Here is a 21942-nt window from a genome sequence, read left to right as displayed (position 1 = left end):
AGGTCACTGCACTGCAGGACTAGAAAAAGAAGCCTGTGCTCTTCTCCCATGCAGGGAGAAGACATATTTTTATTGGGCCAAAAAAAAAAAAAAAATCTCACCAATTCAGCCTTCTACAACATAATAAGAAAGAGAGAAGAGGAACATTAGCATATGCCAAAACGCTCTTGAGCTTCATAACACCAACTGAAAAGTGAACTGGTCAAGTCTTAATAATCTGGGGATGAAAAACTCCCGGCTCCAGCTTGTCTTGTTGAGTTGCTGTGTACAGCACCCGAATGAGACCCAGAGCTCTGAAAACTCCTTTAGGTACATAAATTCCTAAACTAAATAATAACAAAGCCATATGTTACTGTATTTTTAGATATGAATTGCTGTACAATGCACAAACACAACAGCAGCTCCCTGCTATCATTTGGATTCATTAAAAATAAAATCATCTCATAAGCCTGCAAATGTTTTTTATTTTTTATTTATTTATTTTTTGCATTACACAACTTCCATATTTCCCTTGTGTAAAGAAGTATAATTTCTTTACATGGTTGTTCTCAATGTCTTGAACTTGATATACATGTAATATTAGAAAATGAATATATATTTATATATACACACACATATATATGAATTCCTTTTTTCTATGTATTAGAAAACAATATGTTTTGCTCATTAAAGGCGCCAATATAAATGCTATAAACCATGAAATTACCTTTGAGCCCTTCCTGAAATAACCAGTTCACAAACAAATGATCCATGCGAAAGGCAAAGGGAGATTACAATAATAAGACTAAGTTACATTTTCATTTCAGGGTTGTTTTTCTTTTAATGTAGAAAAGTATTATTACCACAAAGTGACATCTAAGGCAGGTACATCCAATTTATGTAGGAAATAACGAAAAACACAAGTTGAGCAAAATAAGGGCCTGACCCATTTTCCAAATGTGATATAGAATTCATATTTACAAAGAAATTATCTCAATAAAAGAATCTTAAGTCTTTTCACTTTGGAGAGCTATTTTTAAAGCACTGATGGCAAAAGCATTTCTCTAAAGTAACTTTGGTGCATCTCATAGTCAGAAAACGAGATTCTCTCCTGGTGATGCCAAAAGAAGTTGTGGATGGCAGAGACCTTGCCAATTAGCTGCAAAAGGCGCTTGGCCCATGTGACACCCAAACCAGCATCACTGACGTCATCTGGTAACTTGCTTGAAATGCAGATCTTTGGGTCCCACTATAGAAGCTCTGAAATGAAAACCCTAGGGGTGGAGCCCAGAGATGTGTGTTCTAGAAGGTCCCCACGGGACGCTGAGGCATTCAGTGCCTCATCCTGACAACATGAACCCCAGCACTGGAGGAAAACATGACATCTCCTCTGAGATCCTGCCTAGAGAGTCTCCAATGGTTCCTGGGAGCTGCTCTCCAAGTCACCAACGCCCTTTCCTCTGTATCCAGAAAATGACGGCAAGTCAGTTGATTGGCATGCTTTGGCACAAATTAATCCTTGCCACTCCCTCCGTCCCAGCATATTTAATCGGTGAAGCTACAGATAACACATCTTCAGACATGACCTGGGAAGAAGTGAGAGCTGCGGTTCTGACCAAGGCCAGGAGGACAGGAGAGTCCTGAATTCCTCCAGGTCTTCCTGCAGGAACCGTCTACAAAGCCACCTGTCTTCCTTGGGCCAGATCTTGTTCTTGACCCACTCGTTCAAGACTTCATCTCTTCACTCCTCCATGCAATCCTTCAAAAAACACTGTTGGGTTCCCTCTTCTCTCACTCCCTCCTCCCCTCCCTCTCCCCCTCCCTTCCCCCCTTCCCTAACAGTGTGTTCACGTGTGCACACACATGTGTTTTCCTCATGCTGGAACATCATCATGTCACACTGCCCCTTCACAGAGAGGCATTATTACGTGTGTGTTGACAGCTGGATTAGGATCGCCATTGACCAGTGGGGGACACATATACACAGAGATCAGTGTAATCCAGTGAGGTGAGTATAAAACAGAAAAACAATTAAGGAGCCACACGTACAACAGAACCAAATCTCATCAGTCACGTGGAAACTGGCCAGATCAGGGAAGGGAAGAAAGGTGAGCCCCGGCCATGGCAGAGAGTGAACCCCAGTTTTCTGCATGGATGGGGCTCACCGGTTGCAAGCTCTTTAAGGCAGGAGGTGGGCCTCCACACCTCTGTTTCTCCAACCTAAGCTCCGGACTTGGCTCAGAGATGCTGAGTCAGGGCCAGCAAAAATTAAACTGGACACGCGGTCAGGGAGTCACTGAAGAAGGTCAGCTCTCGTGGGAGGAGAGTACTTAAGGCTCCAACACAGAAAAGGAGAAAAAGGAGCCAGCTCACCCACGGGTCGGCAGCAGAGGGATGGGTAGAGGCTCAAGGACAGGACTCCGTGGGAAGAAAACTGCAAAGCATGGAGAAATCCTGAAGAAGGCCATGAGCCACTTTTTAGGAAAGTGTTATGGCTTAATACCATTTGTCCTCCAAAACCCATGATGGAGTTTAATCCCCACCGGACAGTATGTTCACAAGTGGGGCGTATAGAAGGTGGTCAGGATTAAAGGAGGGTATCAGGATGGGCCCCCGTGATGGAACACTGATAGCTTTATAAGAAGAGACAGACCAGAGAACAAACAGGTTATTCTCCACGTCCCTAGACGTGTGACACTCTGTGCCACCTGGACTCTGCCAGCAAGGAAACCATTGCCAGATGTGGCCCCTCAACCTTCAAGAAGAACCCTGAGCCAAAATAAACTTGCTTTTCTTATAATTTACTCAGTCTGTGGCACTGCATTATTGGCAACAGAAAACAGACTAACATAAAAGATCTTGAATGAAAACAAAGGTTCTTTGGCCCTTGGATGAGCTCCTACCAGAGTTGACCAGAGCAGGCTGGAACCAAAGGTCTGCAGTCTATGAAATGCTTCCGGCTCAGCACTCTCCACCAGCATGGAAGGGGAAAGGGCATCCCACTGTCCACTCCTGCTTAGAGGAGAAGTCCACTGACCCATACATCTCAGAACCACTGGAAGGCAGAGGGGAGAAGCAGAGGTAGGAGTGGAAGAAGGAATGGAGGACACTCAACCTAGTAAAACAGTGCCAGGTGATACACAGAGGAGAAAGATGCTGCTGGACGTCTGTGACGCAAGATGCCAGCACTCAGTTATAAAAAATGGCAGGAGAGAAAGCAAAGATAATTAACCTCACCGCCTGCTAACTATGCACCACGAAGCTCCCTGGGAGACTCACAAATGTCTTCCTTCCCGATTCCTGCCACAACCCTCAGAGGTAGGTGTAAGATCCCTGCTTTGCATCTGAGTTAACTAGTGGCTCAAAGAGGTGAGGCCAATCGCCTGCAGCCACAAAGTTAAGGTGGGGGCAGGGTGGGGTGTCCCCAGTCTGACTCCAAAGTCCAAGAAGGAAGTAGCCCACACCAGTGAGAAGGCAGGCAGGCTCTGACATCTTGGGGGTTAAAGTGGCAGGCAGAGCAGGGCTTAACCAGAGCATGCCCACCAAGGGGGTTCGCCACAAGGCTCTGAAACTTGCGAACATCCTGGCAGGGTACCTTTGGCCTAGATCACTGGCCTGAAGATTCTGAATTGGCATCCTCACCATTCTAACACATCTGTAAATTCCTTACCAAGCACTTTGATCACCTGAGTGTTCAGCTACCCAACTTAGACCTGTCTGAATCCTTTGGGCCCTCCGAATATTTTAGGGTAAGAACACATTTAAACTAAATGGAATTCCTACCTTATGGAGCAGTTCCAGGATTCAGGATTGCTCCATCATGTAAAAAAAAAAAAAAGATTTTTCTCTTCCTTTAAAAAAAATTATACATATATTTTATATATGTATATATATGGAGCAATCATTTGAGTTAATCCTAATTGGAAGTATTCTAGGTCCAACAGATAGTTATTTGGACCATATAAATACTGTGTGTGGGTGTAACGGGGATTGCATGCATAGCTATAAAAAATACTTGGCTCTGTTATTTTCTTGAAATTGCTGTGTTGTTACCATTTTTATTGAGTTAATTAAAAGACCATAAAAATCAATTCAAACATGTTTGCAAACAGATTTTCAAGTTTCATAAACTCAGTTCAGTTGTTAGACCAAAGATAAGAAAATGACAGGCATCTCTCTTCCCACAGCTATACTGTGGTCACTCTTCCGTTCAACTGGCCAGCCACCGTCTCCCATTATGGTCCAAACACTGAGACAGGAGAAGGCCCTATCCTAAGGGCACCATCAGTTTGGCGAGAGGCAGGAACTGAAGGGCCTCAGTAGTTCAGTGGGTGGCAAACTTTTCTACAGGGGTCTAGAAATAAGTAGGATGAAAAGAGCATAAACAAGACACAGACACGTAAACATGGCCAAGTTCCAATAACACTTTACTGACAAAACTTGCATTTCACATATATTTTTATGTGATACACAATATTCTTTTGATTTTTTAAAATACCATTTATAAATATAAAACCATCCTCATCTCACTGGTCACACCAGAAAGAAGCAAAAAAATGCTCACAGAAACTGATTTAGACTATTATACAGGGACAGGTGCCTCCTATGGTTGACCTGATACCCAGAAGATGTGGGAATCCTCTGCTGCTCGGTCCACGGGGCTTCTGTATCAATGAGAAGGCATCTCCTCAGTGCACAGAGGTAAAGTCTCCTGCCCCAGCCCCCCGGCCCCGCCCACAGTTACCTATCAGACTCTGCTCAAAGATGGTGGTTTGCCTGGTTCCAAGCTGTGGTCTTTGGTGACTTCCCCTACCCCATAGTGGCCTTGGAAATTTGCTCCAACTTGATAAAGTGCTAATTTTTTTTTTTTAAAAAAATAACCCTTGTGCAACTCGGATAAAAAGCCAAAGCCATCCTTTCTGAAAATCTGACAAAACGTTAGCCCTCAGATGGAAACCTGGGGATCCAAGTTACTACCAGAAGGCAAGTTTCACGGTCAGCTTCTAAAACTACCCAAACAGCCGTCTCCAGCAGAAACGAGAAGGGGCCTCTACGTACTCCCAGGTTCCTTATCCTGCCTCAAAAGCTGAATGTCAGCCACCAGCCAGCTCAGTTGTAATGACAGAAACATAGCTTAGTTCCTGCAAGTGGCCTTCAGTGGGCAAATGTTCAAGCACATTAAGGTTTTAATATAATTATAATTATAAAACATGTTCAACCAATTAACCACAAATATGCTGTTTATCTGAAAGGCTGCCAACACTGTGAAATGCAGTCAAAATAACATTAGGCTGCGGTCCTTGTGCAAAGAGTACACATGGAATCAAAAGAGATCAGAAGCAAAAGGCCAAAATAAATATTTTATCTGATATTTTATGAATATTTCTTCATATGCCAGATTAAAAAATGTCATCTCAACTTCCCATATATTTACTTGATGAAATCAGATTAAGTGAGTTCATGACACTGTTGAAAAACATCGTAAACCAGAGAGAGAGAGAGAGAGAGAGAGAGAGAGAGAGAGAATTTTTTAAATCTTGACTTTCATAACACTAACCTTATAATGTAAGTAAAAAAAAAAAAGTTGACAATCAGAACAAGCCATATTTTCAAAGTGGTTTAGAAACCTCTCAGTGCTCCGTCTAACTTTCTTAGTTATATCCTATAAGAGTTTAAGCAAAATTAAACTTTGTCTGAGCAACTGAATAACATGAGCCTTCTCATAACTTTCCCTGACCAAAGAATTAAAAAAAAAAGAACCTAGTCGAACAGTTTGTATATATACAATTTGTACTGCTGTAAAAGCATATTTTGAAAAGTGCTCCCTAAATAATTAAGCTATTCCTTTTACCATACTTCCTATATTACAGAAGTCATTTTCCCACCAAGAATCAATAAGTCATTCTTCACGTCAGTCATTTTTCTCCATTTAACGGAATGGACTAAAGTCCGACACGGCAAGTTACATTACCTTTGAATTATGTGTGTAATTTAAAATTCAAAGTACTGCGCTAAGGAGCTTTTTAGACTGACCACTCTACACTCGCTTCATAAATACGGGGCCTCGCAGACCCTAGTGACAGATTTACCGAACAGCAGCAGCTCGAGACGGTGGAAAGGGGGCCCTACAGGAACGCTGCTCGGTAACAATGCGGCGAGCACGATTCCCTTTCAGAGGCCGCACAAAGCAAACTGTCATACATCATTCACCAGGAAACGACACTGGGGTTCGAGATGAATGGTAAAGCCATTCTCGGGCATCTGAGCTTTAATTACAAATAAACACGTGGGCAGATATTGACCTGTCTATTCAGAGTGCTCCCGAGGCCCCGTTGCCAGGAGGGCTTTGTCGGACCAAGCCCCAGGCCTCTGACAAAATTTCAAATGTAGACATCCCAAAAGAGGGATGTGAGGGAAAGACTGTCACCAGGTAGCTAACCAAACCATACAGGGGGAAAAAGTACAGAAAGAGAGAGGGAGGAATGAAAATCTATCTGTCCCACGTTAAAAATCAAAGGAGGGTGACTTTTATACCCTGGAACTGAACTCATGGGCTGCTGTACTTGATTATAAACACAATGCAATGACCTCATTTGTCACCAAAATAACAATCAAGTGACTCTTGGAAATGTCGGTGAACATTCTTAAATTTGTGAGGCTGAGACTCACACTGGAGGCTGAGAAAACTTTTACAAACACCTGTCTGGTAAACTCTGTCCCTCTCTGTAGCCCCTGACACCTTACTCAAGACCTCAAGAGAACCAAACCATCCTGGAGGGGGTAAAGCAAAGTGGGACTTCGTACCACTGAGGTTTCCAACATTGTTTATTCTGAAAATACCAGAGTGGCTGTGGTTTTAGAATTGGGATCTGGATGTGCAGAGCTGGGTGCCTTCTCCTTCACCTTGCTCTGAGGGAACTCCTTTACCTGCAGAGAAAGGTAGCTTTTTTCCTGTGCCCTGCCATAGGACAGGGGTGCTCCTCTTGGGAAAGCACCACGTGGAGCCCCAAGGCGGGAGGTTTCTCCACGGGGTCAACATAGGAAGAGCGGCCCCACTCCGTCTGCTGCCCTAAAGCTGAATGCTCTTTTGATTTTTTTAATTCCTTTTTTTCATTAGCAAGTAATTCCGGGACCCGGTTCACTTTCTCTGATGTGGAACAATCGCAGCCCATTCCGCTTTACTAAATCACTCTAGGACGTGCATTTTTGGGGTCATCAAAAAATCAACTCTCCTTGCTGAAGTTTTATTCCTGCCAACTTAGCACTCTGAAAACAAATCACTAAACACGCCTTAAAAGAAATCATTAGCTCTCATGTGTTCAAGTTCAACGTCAGCATGGCCTGGAGCTGGGAAGAAGCAGACTGGCAAAGTTCCTCTGCCAACGCTGCGTGGGGTCGACCCTCCCACACTCCTAGTCCCAGCATGGTGTCCAGCCTGGCACCTAGCCTCTCCCTGCCCAGCTGCCCCACATGGACACTCACTGAGGGCTGGTGAGAAGAGCAGAGCCTTCCCACTGAGAGGTGGCGGGGGGCTTTTACAGGGCAACACTCGGCAATCTCACGTGGGGAGAGACCTTGAGGGTCATCTTTTTCTTCCTACTCCCAAGATGATGTTATTGGTCTTTTCCCTAAACATGTTTGGACTTTTTTCCTCACTTGAAAATTGTAGCTATCTCCCACCCAACAGACAGTGACTTTCCTGTGAATCAGTCTCTCTGAGTACAGATACTCTATGAGAGGCCCTATAAATCAAGACCCAACGTGATCACCTCACATAAAAGGAGGTTCCGTATAAATGAACCGATATTCTGGGAATTTTCTCTCTCCAGAAGGATTACATCCAGGGAAGCAAAATACATAGGATAAAGAGAGATTCTGCAAGTGCTCTCTGGCACCTTATAGGGAAGAAAGGCTCAGGACACTGTCCTGGAGAAATCAGGTGGCAAAAGCTCTGTAGTGAGAGGAGGGCAAGAAACGCAGCCTTCTCCTTTGCAGAGAAAACACTGCATTGTGGAGAGAAGACACCTACACCATACGCAGGCCACCCTCGAACCAGTCGCTGGAACAAATGTGGCTTTCATTGTGATAAGGTGCACATCCTCCTCAGAGCCCCGGCGACATTCACCCTATCACTCTGTAATGAATTTCACGTATGTACGTGTGGCTGAAGGAAAAAAGGTAACTCATAAATAATTCAACACACAATCTCCTGCCAACTGATCATACATTGTTCATGTTTCACCTGCCATATTAAATAAAAATTAAAAAGTGTTTCCTCTTTTCATTTAAAAACTGAGCTGTAATTGTAGATGACCACACAAAGTGTCTTGAATGCAAAAGGCAGTCAAAAAAATGTTGCTTAAGTTGCTTAAAATACTCAGTAGGAATGGCTAAATTAAGGGGAAAAAATGTGAGTTAGATCTTAGGGAAATGTTGATCTTAAATTATGTCCTTAAAACTGCTTTACCTTAAAATCTGTATTAAAATAATGAAAAATCAAAGAATTTCAGCTCAAACTTAAGACAGGCTGCACTAATTTCTGCACTGGCATAATGAATCAGGACACACCTGAGATCCTTCTTTTCAAGCTTTTGTGAATAATTCTTACAAAACTAGTCTTTATAATAATAATAATTAGAGAAAAAAAGATTAGAAACCTATTCCAATAAAATTACAAAAACCAATCTAACCTTCTTGCTAAGATCTGACTTTGCAAGTTAAAATCAGAGCAGAGGGACCCTTTTCCTGGCCTGTTCCCTTTCCGCCTGCATATTGATTGACACTGTCCCTGGCTGAACCACTGAAGACAGAGCACACTTAGGGCCCTTAAACTGCAATAGAAACAAAACAGAACACACAGCAATAATCATGCCACTTCTAAGAAATGACAGCACACAGAACTGATGTGTTCCACAGTGATGAGACGGTTCCTCTTGAACGACGTGTCTCTCTGGACTACTCAGAGGGGTGAAAGGTAAAGTAACTTTTGTATCTCTAAAAGAGAAAATTTAGTATTTGCCAAGACTCTAAGCATTTGAAAAGAGGTGGCCACCCGGTTAAAGATCATGCTCCAAATACTTACACTGGCAGTTTCTTTCCACAGACTTGGGTTTAAGGCGAGTCATACCTTGCGTAACAATAAGAAACAAGGGTTTTAAAAGAAATGAAAAACAGAAAAGCTAAACTGTAGGAAGCATCAGACTTGGCTGAACCCAGTAGACAGGCGTTTTCTGGCCAGTCCTGACCTGTTTTCTAAACTCCATGCAGATGTGTTGAGTGCCCCAGGTCAGGTCTGCCACACCTTGTCCAGTTACATCACCACATGGCTGTTCCCTTCCTCTTTAAGGGGAGAGAAGCCACTACCATAAGGGATGGGTACTCGGCATGACAAGCAGCTGACACACAAAACCAAGATACTGGTCAGCTTGATTTTAAAATCTGAAGTAAAGGGTCAATTACCTGAGAACATGTGGAGGGCTTATAAAGCTGATATCCCTTAGCACAGAAGAGCAGAACACCTTGGACTTGCCTATGACACCCTGTCGTACTCATGAGGGTCAGGTACATGCAGCATTTAAGGGGCTCTCTGAGCCTTTTCTCTTTTTCTTTTCTCTTTTCTTTTTTCTGTTTGTGTTTGTTTGCTTTTTTGTTTTGTTTTGTTTTTTTGCTGTTCCCTTTTAATTTTAAAAGTCTGCCCAAATATATTGCTTATAAATCAAAAATCAAAAATGCATCAATTGGAACTAGTTATTTTCCCTTTTTAAGGGGAAAAAGAATCTAGTTCTAGAATCCAACAATTACATTTCACTTAATTACAAAGACAATGTATTCTTTTTCTGGATCCACAAGAGACAGGAGGACTGTAATTTTTATCGCATGTTAAGTTTTCACTGAATCACAATATTATTAAGCTTTAAATCAGAGGATTGGTTCCTTCGGCTAAGCCTAACAATACTGGGAAGTAAAAAGGGGAAAAAACCACCTCATCTGGGGCTGTAATATTTGCTGAAAAAAATCTACTTCAAAACATTAATCAAATTTTTCGCCTACTGGGCAACCATATGGTATAGCAGCATGTGAATCTCACAAACTTGCTGATCTCCTGTAACTGGGTGCAATTAATTACGCTGGCTGCATCCATCTCTTGGATTTTCGCCTTGTGAAAAAAAAAGTATTTATTGCAACAGCTTTTACAAAACAAGGGAATGAAAATCACAATTGATTAATGAGCTGAATGGAAATATTTCCGTTAGCAGATTTTTAAAATGAATAAGGATTAATACCATGGATGGGAATGAACACACGTCGAGCTCGCTTGTATTTTTGGACCCCCCAAAAGGTAGAGGAAGAGTGGGTAGCGACGGTGCTGGGAGCTGTAACATGCATAATTCACTAGCAGGCTTCAGATCGCAAGTAATAAAGCCCTAAACTGGTGAAGTAATAAAGAGGTTGGCTTTACAAGATACTATCCTGGGAGACAAAAAGCTTGTTCTTTGATTTGAAAACACAGATATTAAATACTCGGTGGGTGAGGAACATTATAGGCCTGACAAAGAGAACAGAGAAAGCTCTTAGAAGCAGGCAGCCTACTTTGTCCTTAGCTATTTAGGCCCCCAAATTGCTGCACATATGGTCCGATTACTGTTTTAGGAACCCTCCATAAAACCAAACGTCCCAGAGTAAGTCAGAACGGTATCACTGTCCTTCCCTGCTGGCTAAAGGTGTTAACACTGAGCATCTGGGCAGCTTCCCCAGGCATTGGGAGCCCGATTCCTTGTCTGCTTGATGGTCACAACCCCTCCCTCAAGGGGAAAACATAATGGGCCCAAGGCAGGAGGTCTACTGAGGCATGGGTGCACTTTGGTGCTTTCCGGAACCGCCCACTGGATTCAAGACCACTCTCGCTAGGCAAGCATTACAACATCATCTTAAGAGCATCCTGACCTCCGGGAGACCAGTTCTGCTGTCTCTAAAGCGACAGAAGAGGAGACTGGTCCAACATCTTGCCAGTTGTTAGTTCTCTTAAGAAAAAAATCCAAATACTCAATGTAAGTGGAAGAAATATGTAACTCTGAAAGACCAACTACTGTTTCACTTTTCTAAATGATGAAGGAGAAAAGCTATTAGGGCGAGCTGGGTAATGCAACTCACATGCCAACCTCTCCAACTCCTGGGTCTACTGTATTTCAGCATTTACAGGACATTCTGCAAAGGGCTTCGTTAATAAGAACTTCCTGTCCTTGTGTTAATGCCCACGCGGTAAGTGTGGTCAACATGATGATTTCTCTGATAGCAGGAATCACCTAACAGCAGAGAGGGTCTGGGTAAAAGGTAACAACACTTTATAATGTGTTATAATGTGTTATCATGTCAATTTGGAAATTTTGACGTGAAGGACAAAAATAACTTCCTGCACTTCAAAGCAGCAGGCATGTCCAGGTGGGCAGGAGATACAAAAAAATGATTTTTAAAATCTTACTAAAAACTGAGAATTGAAGACACTTTATAATCAAAAGAACCACTGTTTTGAAGAAACCACCAACCAGTGGAAAGTAGAGGAGGTCACTAAGAAAAGGTGCTTGGCTTGGAGAAGTAAAAAACATAATAATGATGATAATAAAAATCTAACAGGAAGTGGGTAGTCCAACTCCTGAACCCTGTGACCCCTCGAGTATGCCACCGGCCACTACCAGCTCCTCAGATGATCTCCAAACCCCTCCTACATGAAAGGGCTGTTGGCTTAAAAGTTTAAAGAGCTAACAAAATGTTTTAACGAGATACAAATCTCAGAGATCATTAATCAATATGTTCAATGTTATTTGTGATAATTCATCATGACATGATATTAATGGGTTACTGTACCCTTCAGAGGTGAGATTAATGCAAATGAGCCACCACAATTAACTTTACTGCTCCCAACTCACAGGAATGGACAGATGATTATAAATGACAACTATATGTCAATTACAATATCCAATAAAGTGAAGCTTAGAGAACAATCCATCTCCTTTTATTGCTCTTCCTTGACGTAGCTGAATCTAGCTCAACCCACTGTTGTCACTGTGTAACCATTGTTTGGGGGAGGGGAAGGGTTCTTCTTTAGTTTTTCAGCATCTTCAAAAGTGCTTCATGCAAATACAGTTTCCAAACCCACAGGAAACCAGGGATAATGCCTGGTGTGTTAAAGAAAAACCGTGTCCACTTTCAAACTGCAACACCAAGGCCAGCCTGGCAGCCACCACCTGGCTGTGTGTGACACATTTACCCCATTACAGCAGGAAGACCTTGGTGTGGCATCCTGCAGAGCCTCGAGTTTCAGAAGTTATCCAAGGATGTGCATCACATTCCACCACCCTTGCTAACCCCCTGGCCCCCCGCTTCCTCTCCCACCCCTCTGCCCTATCTAGAGTTCATCTATTCCTCCCATGCTCCCTCCCAAAGTACACGTATGAAGACGTGAATTGGTGTGAACATACTTTATATAGAGCTATGAAAAATTAATGTTCTATATGTGTCATAAGAATTGTGATGCATTCCACTGTCATGTATTTAGAAATAAAAACAATTTAAAAAAATAAAATAAAAAGGTAGCCATTTAGATGACATAGTAGATCTATATTCATAATAGTATTAGAAAAGCTAGATGTTTTAAGAAACAACTCACAATTTTAGTGATTTAACATACTAAATGATCATCTCTGCCTTAAAAAAAAAAAAAAAGAAGAAGAAGTTATCCAGGGAGCACCTTGTCCCAGCAAACGAGTCAGGAAAGCAGGTGTGAGGTCCAGCAGGCGAAGGGTTCCATGTCAGCAGGACCCCTGCGCCTGACGGTGCTGGTGAACGCACTGGTGCAGGCCCAGGGGCCGGTACTGCTATGCTGCGCCGTTCTCCTGGCAGGGATGAAGTGCTGTTCATGAGTCTCTCCAGCAGAGACGAGGGTGTCCTGTGCTGCCCCTCACCCTAGAGGCTTCCACTGAGCAGATCCACCCAGCACCTGTGTCAGCAGGTAACTCACAGCTGCCTCTTCCTGCCCACCAACTGCCCCCCAACTACACCCAGGACCCCCCTAACCTGGCAGATATAGCCAATCACCACCACTGGGACCCTGGTCTCTCTCAGGCAGGACCTTCTGCTGCAAGATTCTCTCTCCAGAGCTTCCTGTGCAACTAGGTTAAAGCTGGTCTCCAGCTGAGGCCACACCGGGGGGGGGGGGCATCTTCCCTGCCCTCTCCTTAGTCCCCTCTGAGATACCCTGTACCTCCAAATCACCCCAAAATCAGAGGAACACCTTGAGCTCTGCCTCTGCAGAACATAGCTTAGGGCAGGTGCCAAGGAGACGTGAGGTCCGTTCCTCGTGGGACATTGGTAAGAGTCCATCCAGGGTGCTCCAGTCAAAAGCTATGTCCAGGGAGGGTGTCCTGTGCCTGTTTTCAGAAGCATCAAAAAATAGAACCCCAGCATGAAACCAAGAAGGGACACAGTGGACGGTGGAAGCCCTAGGTTCGACTATCGAGGGCGCCTGCCCATGGGCCTTCTGTTGAGTAATGGACCTCACTCTTCCATGGGAAGCTGGTCTCCCTGACTCCACATGGACGCAGGCATTTCACTGCAGCCTGGACTGGGGGAATCCTATTCTCCTGGGGGTGACTGAGTCAGGGGTACCTGCCTGCTGCCAACCAGGCCAGTCCGATTCTCCCTGAGATTTGTACACTGGGGACAGTGAAGAAAACAGCTTCTTGTCATGGGGGTCGCTAAGGCGGGAAAGTGCTGGGGCCAGTAGACATGTTGACCCCACTTGGAACATTCTCCTTGAAGAAGGCAACACGTAAGAGACCATCAAAAACAAGGGATGAGACAAAGACAGGGCCACAGCCACATATTTAAGGGGCTACAGGAGCCTTACCTGGACCCATGCCATCTAATCTTGTACAATCCCTGGGCTAAAAATGCTTTAGATTTTTTAAACAGTTGGGGGAAAAAATAATATTTTGTGACACATGAAAACGCCTATGAAATTCAAATTTGGTTTCCACCAGTAAAGTTTTACTGGTAAGATGGGTCTATCCCAGCCCTCCACCCCCACTACACCTATTCCCCAGTCTACGGGGACCCTACAGGTCAGGAGTCAATCCCCTGCTCAAATGATTGGCTGTTCTTCTTCCCTGATCCTGAGAACTTATTTGATTCTTTGCTGCATGTCACAAATTGTGGGTACGTTAATCCTAACACATGAAATAGCTATCATTCCAACTACGATTCCAAATGTTGACATATACTATCCATCATGACAACAGATTCGCTCTTGTAGGTCAAGCAACAAAAGATAAAGCAGATTACCAACAGGAGAGGAAACGTTTTTCTAAAAACTGTACCTGAAGAATATAATTTGAGGGGAAATCCCACCACTGCCAAATTATCCTCCCAATTGGGGAGAGGCTGCCATGATTAGTCCTAACAGACCGGAACGTTCCCGTCTCGCCTCATGGAACTCCTGTGTCTGGTGAGAAGAGTGTGAGTTTGATGACTTTTACAGAGGGTCACAAAGAAGGGAATTCATACATTTCTTTTCTTTCTTTCTTTTCTTTTTTTTTTTTTTTGTTTCCTATTTTCCATTAGGAGATAGTTCCTGGTTTAAATTTCTCTTCCCTTCTCCCTGGATGCTCACCTGAGTCCCAGGACAGGAGTAATGATCATCACAAAAACAGACCCAGGCCGTCTCCCCCGACACGTAGGCTGGGGCTGGTCAGGGAGGTTACCGAAGGAGAGCAGTTATTTTCTCTTGTGAAGACTCGAGGGAATCTGGCTTTTATTTTAACAGTATGAAGACAACTGTTGTTCCTTACTATAACCAACCAACTCCTCCGGATTCCAGCAGAATACTGCACTGCCCATACTTCTCCTGGCCTGGGAGAAAGAACCCAGTAAGGCTGTCAATCACGGCCAGCAACAAGGGCACGGTTTTTGAGGGAGGGGAGGCTCCCACTTAGCATTTTAACTCTCTCCCTTTTTTGGAAACATCCAGTCACAAATGTGTCTTGCAAAGTGAAGAAATTGAAATTGATTTCTTGGGGTAATAATTAACCTCAGAAAATAACTACGAAAGGTTGCTTATTAATTATATTTTGTAATAAGCTGTGAGAATATTTCTCTTTTTCGTGAAAGAGACAAAAAGCAGACACATTTTATGATCATATAAAACGTTATTGGATTCATATTTTATAGGAGAATGAAACTCAATTTGCAAAATGTTCAATATGAGATGGCGGTGTCACCCCCACCACATTACCTTTTCGAGACTCTTAAATAGTCCTTTTTAAAACAACACAATCTTTCCGTGCTTTATTTCTTCAGATATAACTGTCTTAGAACTTTTAATATATTGTCCCTATTTCAGTCCCCCATGTTTTTTCTAGTTGTTCAAAAAAAAAAAAAGGGACTTGTCATCTGAGTAGTAGTTTGCAGTGAACACTAGCTACAACCTCATTCTTTTTTGAGAATGGGAGGGGAGTTTGGTCACCAGGAAAACCGTTGCTAACCAAAGTGATAAGACAAAGGAGAACCAGCATCCCCCAGGTAATACTGTAGTGACTGACAGACTAGTGTTTTGCAAATAAATGTGTGCACACAAACGCACACATGTGAACTCACACCCACACACTTATTTAAGAAAGCATTTCTCTTAGTCATCTAACAAGTCCTACTGCATAACTGTAAACTAATTAAGATACAACTTAAATTGTATAATAGATATGGCTCTAAATACTTTGTCTGCCACATCACAAAAACAGAAGTCAAAACAACAATACAATAAATAGGAAATGCCCCCGAAACAAGATGTAATAGAGGATGCCATTCAAGGAGTTTTACGTTTTTTTCCCCTTACTTTGGTGGTTAAAAAAAAAAAAAATGTGTTCTGCCAAAATTTTTTTTTCTGTACAATTTATTCTGCACCAAAAATGTATTCTGCATGAAATTTTTCTGTGCCATTCATTCTTTGCAAAATTCTGTCCAAAATGTTACTCTGTTCTGGTACAGAGTAGCACTTTGTTTTCTTTTAAGAGATAAACAAAAACACACTTATGTGAAATCCAGATATTAGAACATGGGACTATTTCTTGAAGCATACCAAATATAAGTTTTTGCTAATTAATTAACAAATTCAAGCTGGTTAAATAAAACCTTCTTCCAACACCTCCTATTTAATTGCAGTTTGGCACCAACAAATATATATCAAAATTATAGTATTTCCCCTGACAGGAAGCTCCTTCCTTGCACACACTATTATGACTCTCTGCAGAGTAAGCCAGAATTGCTGACAACCTTGAACACTGCTACAACAATATTACTATACTTGGCAGAGAAGTACCCTTGCGGCAAGAGAAAAGCTGTAATTTTGACTGTCACTTCACATTACACTAGATATTATTTCACTGTATACACATGCACACACTCACAAACTCTTAATAGACTACGGTTTTCTCACTGCCTGCCTTTCCAATATAAATGGCAATATAATACTAGCGAACCGCCAATGGGATCCCAGCGAGAAACAAATGTTTTGCATTATGGAAGCCTCGTCGCAGGACGACTTTTAAGGGATATTTCATTCCTTTGTCCCCCGCTCACACTGTTAAGACCCCAGCAACAACTTCATGAGCTAATCGCTTTACTGAAGAGAACTGCACTGCTTCCAGTCCCCATGAGAGGCGGAATTATCAGAGTCCATGCTTGAAGATTTCCGTGATGGGCAGGGGAGGCGGTACCAGAGCACCGTAGATATTTAGGACATTCTTCCAGGCTGATGTGTGAGGTGTAAGATTTCCAGATCTCAGGATGTATCCTGCACATGCACTTATTTCACTCCTCTACCTACATGGGAGAGTTTGCTGTACAGCAATGCCCACTCATCGTGTCGCAGCCAAGCCAAACCGGGTCAGCGAGAAACAGCCCAACAGATCCCACAAAACCCACACACGGCTCCTGCCAAGAGAGCAGCGCCTGTCTTTGCAGAGAACTGCATGCAACATATGCTTCCTTCTTACTAAGCTCACACCAAAGCAGATCAGGCCAGGCTCCCTACTGTGCCCTCTGCCAAGCTTTGATTTACAGATGGTGTGTTAATATGCCCTGCATTTGTCCCAGGGTTCTGTAGCTGTGTGATGTCAGTAGGAGCTAAACTGGGAACTCCCGTGAATTCAGAGGACAAGGCAGAGGGATGAATAGAAAGTGGGGAAAAAACTGCACTGTGTCCCAAGGGGAGAGTTCCAGAAAAGGTGGTGGGCAAGAGAGGAAGGCATCCCACATCACCTTTTAGTAAGTCATCCGTCCCTTGCACGAACCTGGCAGGAAAGCCACAGAATGCCAGGGACCGGTCTGATCAGTGACAGAGTCAGACCTGCTTTGCCTGCTCAATCCCTTCTTCTCCTTTCCTCTTTCAACTACTACTTCAAAAGATTCCAATGAGATTTAAAACCTGTTCCACTGAATCAAGGAAAAGCTACGGCAAACTCTCCGCCCTCTGCCGAGAGAAGGTGTCCAAAACTTCGGCATGTCTGCTGACCACACCAAATTTAACAAGGTTCGCAAATGAACTAGAGTAAGTTTCCCACAGTGACACATTAATAATAAGTTCCTTATCCCATCTATCCCAAGCCATGAATATGTAATGTTATAAAATGAGTCCTTTTCACACAACGGAACCTCAGACGTGAATAAATAAAAACTATCCATCACAAGCCTGTGAAAAATTAATGAGAGTTCAGAGACGTGTGGAAAAATGGGGACCGAGGAGAGATGGCCCAGTTCATAAAAGCCTCCTTAACTTCCAGATAGTGAATACCCTGGCCCCCCGCCCCTCACCCAACTTCCAGGTGGGGCGGGAAACTGCTTTTATTTTTAATAGGCTACAATCTACTCACAACCTCACGGTGGCAGCTTCAGCAAGGCCACCGAGAGATCACAGCCACAGACTCGACTTCCAAATACGCAGAACGTGATCCCAGCGAGGGCCCCAGAGCTGCAGTCGATTTATCTAATTATTTATGTTTCACAGCCAGCGGGCTTCCAGAGGGTCTGAGGTTGTTCACAGGGGTTAGAGAAGAGCAAAAAGAGCAGGCTACCACAGGGCTATGACGTCAGGAGGCTAGAGAAGCCCTGCCTGGCTCGTCTTGACATCACGAGGGACGTGAGGCACAGGACTGAATTCTATGCCTGGCTTCTGCCTTCATTAGTCCCATGATCGGTACCACTCTCTGCCCGGGGCTACGTGAGTGCTACATCTAAGTCAGCTGATTTTATCTCACTGGTTATGACTCCATTTGATGAGAAGGGAAACTGAGGCAGGGACGAACTGAACAATAGCTACCCTAAGTCTAAGAGTCAAAGAAAGGGGGCTGCATCGCTCCAAATCCCCTGTTCTGCCCCAGCACCGGCCACGGGTTGCCATGCATTGGCTGGGGAGTAGGGTAAGTTCAGGAAACGGCTGGCCAGGCAGGTGGGAGGAAGCCAGGGCTGTGCTTGTGGTCATTTCTTCTTTCAGGCTACAGGCTCCTCAAGAGCAAAAGCCAAGTCCTCGTGTGCTCTGCATGGTCCATACCTCAGGAAGGAACCACTATCGGGCTTGCTGAGCTGAGCTGATCCACACCGTGGTTTGGACCCCTGTACCAGAAGCATGGGAAACCAGTAAAACCAAAAACAGGCTCAAAAGGTGGCAAAGGTTCTCACACCCCTGCTGAGATTTTTTATTATTATTTACTTTTTAGTTGTAGGTGGACACACAACTGAGGATCAAACCCAGTGTCTCACATGTGCTAGGCGGCTACCACTAAGCCACAATGCCAGCCCCCCACTGAGAATCTTTTTGGTGATCCCTGCAGGTGCGAGGAACTCAGGGTGCTTCCCCGAGGTGCTGCCTGGGACTCCACCAGGCATGGAGGAACAAGGGATATGTTATTTCTTTATTCTTAAAAGGAACATCACAGCAGGACCACGTGGAGCGCATCCCCTGGAGGTGGGTCCTGAGATCCTGCCCGGGAAACCAAAGCAGCTATGAGTGTGTCCAGGAAGAATGTAGAGCCTGAAGCCAAAACAGAGGACCAAGGTAGAAAATAATCAACCTCTGGCTTCTGAAGCTTATGGACTCCAAATTCATACTCTGTTCAGCCACACTGACCCATGAGTCCACCTGAAGGGAAGCAGTTCCCCTCCCTCCAAAGTTATGCAGATTAACCCGACACAGAAGAGACTGTGCAGGAGACCCAGTGACTAAGCATAGCTCTAGACTTCCCAAGATCTGGCCATGTGTTCCTGCGTGAGTTGTTATGCACATCAAAAGAGCGCAACCCAACACGCATGCGGACCTCAAGGAGCTTACAGAGCAGTAGGGGCCTCAGGGTGAGTTCTCCAATTACTATATTATGCTTTTCTTAAAAAGTGATAAATCCATTAAAGACAAAAAGGAAAAAAGTGTTCAGAATTGAAAAGGGCAGTGATAAGATGCAGCAAGTGGAATTTTGAAATCTAATGGGTTCCAAGTGTGAACAGAAATGAGACAGGAAGGGGTGGAAGGATGGAGAATGAGAATAGGGAGCACCTGCCAAGCAGAAGTAAGGGCAGGCAAGGAACAGGGCAGGCAGCATTTTGGGAGACCAGATAGGATTCCAGTTTGGCCAACATAGAGGCTATGCTGGGAGAGTTCACTGGGGTTTCAGGAGGGGATTTGTTGGCAGTTTAAAAACCACTAAGCAGCAGGGCTGGGCTGGTAGCTCAGTTTGTAGAGCATTTGCCTTGCACGTGTGAGGCACTGAGTTTGATCCTCAGCATCACATAAAAACAAACGAAGATATTGTATCCCGTTTACAACAAAAAAAAAAATTTAAAAAAAAGATTTAAAAAAAAAAAAACCACTAAGCAACTCAAGACAGCAAGACAGGTAGATACCCTGAGTTGGACACTGTGTTCTCCAGTTCAAAGCTGCTAATGTGATTATGCCTGTCAAATGCCACCTTGCCCATGCCTTCTGAGAGCCAGACCGAAACCCAGATGCCAATGGATCACTTCCACGGGGATGCCCCAGGTGCTCCACAGGCATCTGGACTTCAACACAACTGAAACCGACTCCTCACCTTCCCACCACATCCTCTTCTCCTCCCCTGTCCTCAGACACAATTCCTTCACACACTCCACTGCCCAAGCTAGAGACCCCAGTCATGCAGGAGATCTGCTTCCCTTCAGGTAGGTGACAGGTCAGTGTTGTTGATCAGCATGAGTGAGGGTCCGCACGTACCCTTCCCTCTCTGGCCTGCCTTCTCCCCTGCAGCTGATGGCTGTATCTCACTCCACCTCTCAGTGCCTCCCACAGCCTTCTCCCCACACTGTACTCTGGGCCACCATGTTTGTTCAAGGGCTCATCACTTTTTGCCTGGGTGGCTGGAATCTCCTAGCGGGTCTCCCCACTCTGCTTTCTCAGGAAGCTGTCAGAATGGTTTCCAAGAATGCAAAGCTGACCATTTTGCAACTTGGCTCTAGACTCCTTCGGTGGCTCCTTAAGGCTTGGAGTTACTGAATGTCTGTGGAGTGAACGTGATCTAAGAATACATGCTGTTCTCTGCCTGGCACAGGAGAGGCCGTGCATCCACAGAAACAGAGTTCTGAGAAGGAGTGTTCGACAACAACCAAAGTGGTTTATTCTGAATTCCACACACCTCTCCCCAAAACTGATCACCTTGGGGAACAGGAAGTGGAATTCTATGGGGACCTAGACTAGGAAAATATGCTGGGGGCAGGTAGAGAGAGAGAGTTGGAGGCTAGGAAACTGGACCTGATGGTTAGGCATGGGCCATCGCTGAAGGTCTTCTGAGGATGGTTGCAAGCACAGCCACAACACAGGAAGGCCTGGGCAGCAGGAGGACAGAGGACTTCAGAAGGACACTAGGAGGTAGAGACACAAGTAAAAGATTTGGACACTGATGAACCTAAAGTACTACGTCCAGAATTAGGAGAGTGGAAATGAAGGAGGGTGAATGGAAGAGTGTACCATGGAAAAGAAATGGCTCCAATCACTGACTTACACTGTAATATCCCTGAAATTGAAAATAGAGCCCTAATGACAAACTCTCCCAAATCTTCAACACATGCACTGTTGAGGACACTGCCTTGGAGATGTGGAAAACCAAACTGAATGACGCTGCCTCAATCACCACCCCGGTCATTCCTGGTTTTAACAACTGTCATACTGTCTGGCCAGGAGAAAACAGCACGATCCTTATGTTATTACTGGCATCATCATCATCATCATCATTAGCATCCTTGCTACTGCTGCCATGAACAACGATGCTCTGGACCTTTCCCATCAGCCACACAAGGTGGCTGGTGCCTCACAGGAACACCTCACTCCACGTTCAGAAGTGTGAACTTGTTCTGCAGGTAAGCAGGCAGATGCTATTACTACCTGCTGGAGACATTAGATGTGGCTGCAAATGCTTTCACATTTCTGCCACCAAAAAATAGAGTGCACATCTACTCTTCTTGCATCCGAATAGAATCCTCTGTACCTATGATGACCCCAGAAGGGGGGCTGTGCCAACTTCTAAGCCAGGCACCCAGAACCTGGGAGTTTCTGCTTGCAGGAACGTCTCTTTCTTGGAGCCCTGAGCCACTGATACCAGAGTCTCACTGCCCCACGTCAGCCACGTTGGAAAAGCCACACGCAACCTCCCAGGGAGTCCAGCGTCCCAGTCTCCCTGGTGGAAGTGCAGGACACAAGTAGGAAAGGCAGCAAAGAAGACAAAAAAATGTCCCACCCCAGAGGCACTCCTCCAACAGACCCTGAGCTCCTGTGGTCCTGTAGGGAAAACAGGAGGTGCTTAGTTGTGCTGCTCCGAGGGCTCCTTGCCTGAATCCAGACTGTGAAGAATTCAGAGCTGTGGATTGGTTCTCGGACTCTGACCTCCAGTAATGCTGAAA

General features: G+C 44.4%; 1 protein-coding gene and 2 long non-coding RNA genes across 6 annotated transcripts in view; 1 reads left to right on the top strand and 2 right to left on the bottom strand.

The window, feature by feature from the left end:
* Positions 1–21942, bottom strand: part of Wwox (WW domain containing oxidoreductase) — an 861609-nt gene that overhangs the window by 700895 nt on the left and 138772 nt on the right. The gene's annotated exons all lie outside the window — the stretch shown is intronic.
* LOC144370907 (uncharacterized) lies at positions 2258–8235 on the top strand. The gene is made up of 3 exons (XR_013430994.1): positions 2258–3297; positions 4570–4680; positions 7097–8235. It is a non-coding gene; the product is annotated as an uncharacterized LOC144370907 (long non-coding RNA).
* LOC144371068 (uncharacterized) lies at positions 18679–21646 on the bottom strand. The gene is made up of 2 exons (XR_013431227.1): positions 20798–21646; positions 18679–19054 (listed from the first exon to the last, which is right to left on the bottom strand). It is a non-coding gene; the product is annotated as an uncharacterized LOC144371068 (long non-coding RNA).

The sequence above is a fragment of the Ictidomys tridecemlineatus genome, chromosome 15 (assembly GCF_052094955.1).
Source record: "Ictidomys tridecemlineatus isolate mIctTri1 chromosome 15, mIctTri1.hap1, whole genome shotgun sequence".
Taxonomy (NCBI): domain Eukaryota; kingdom Metazoa; phylum Chordata; class Mammalia; order Rodentia; family Sciuridae; genus Ictidomys; species Ictidomys tridecemlineatus.
The sequence above is the reverse complement of the archived record's forward strand: the minus strand, read 5'-3'. Positions and strand labels throughout refer to the sequence as shown.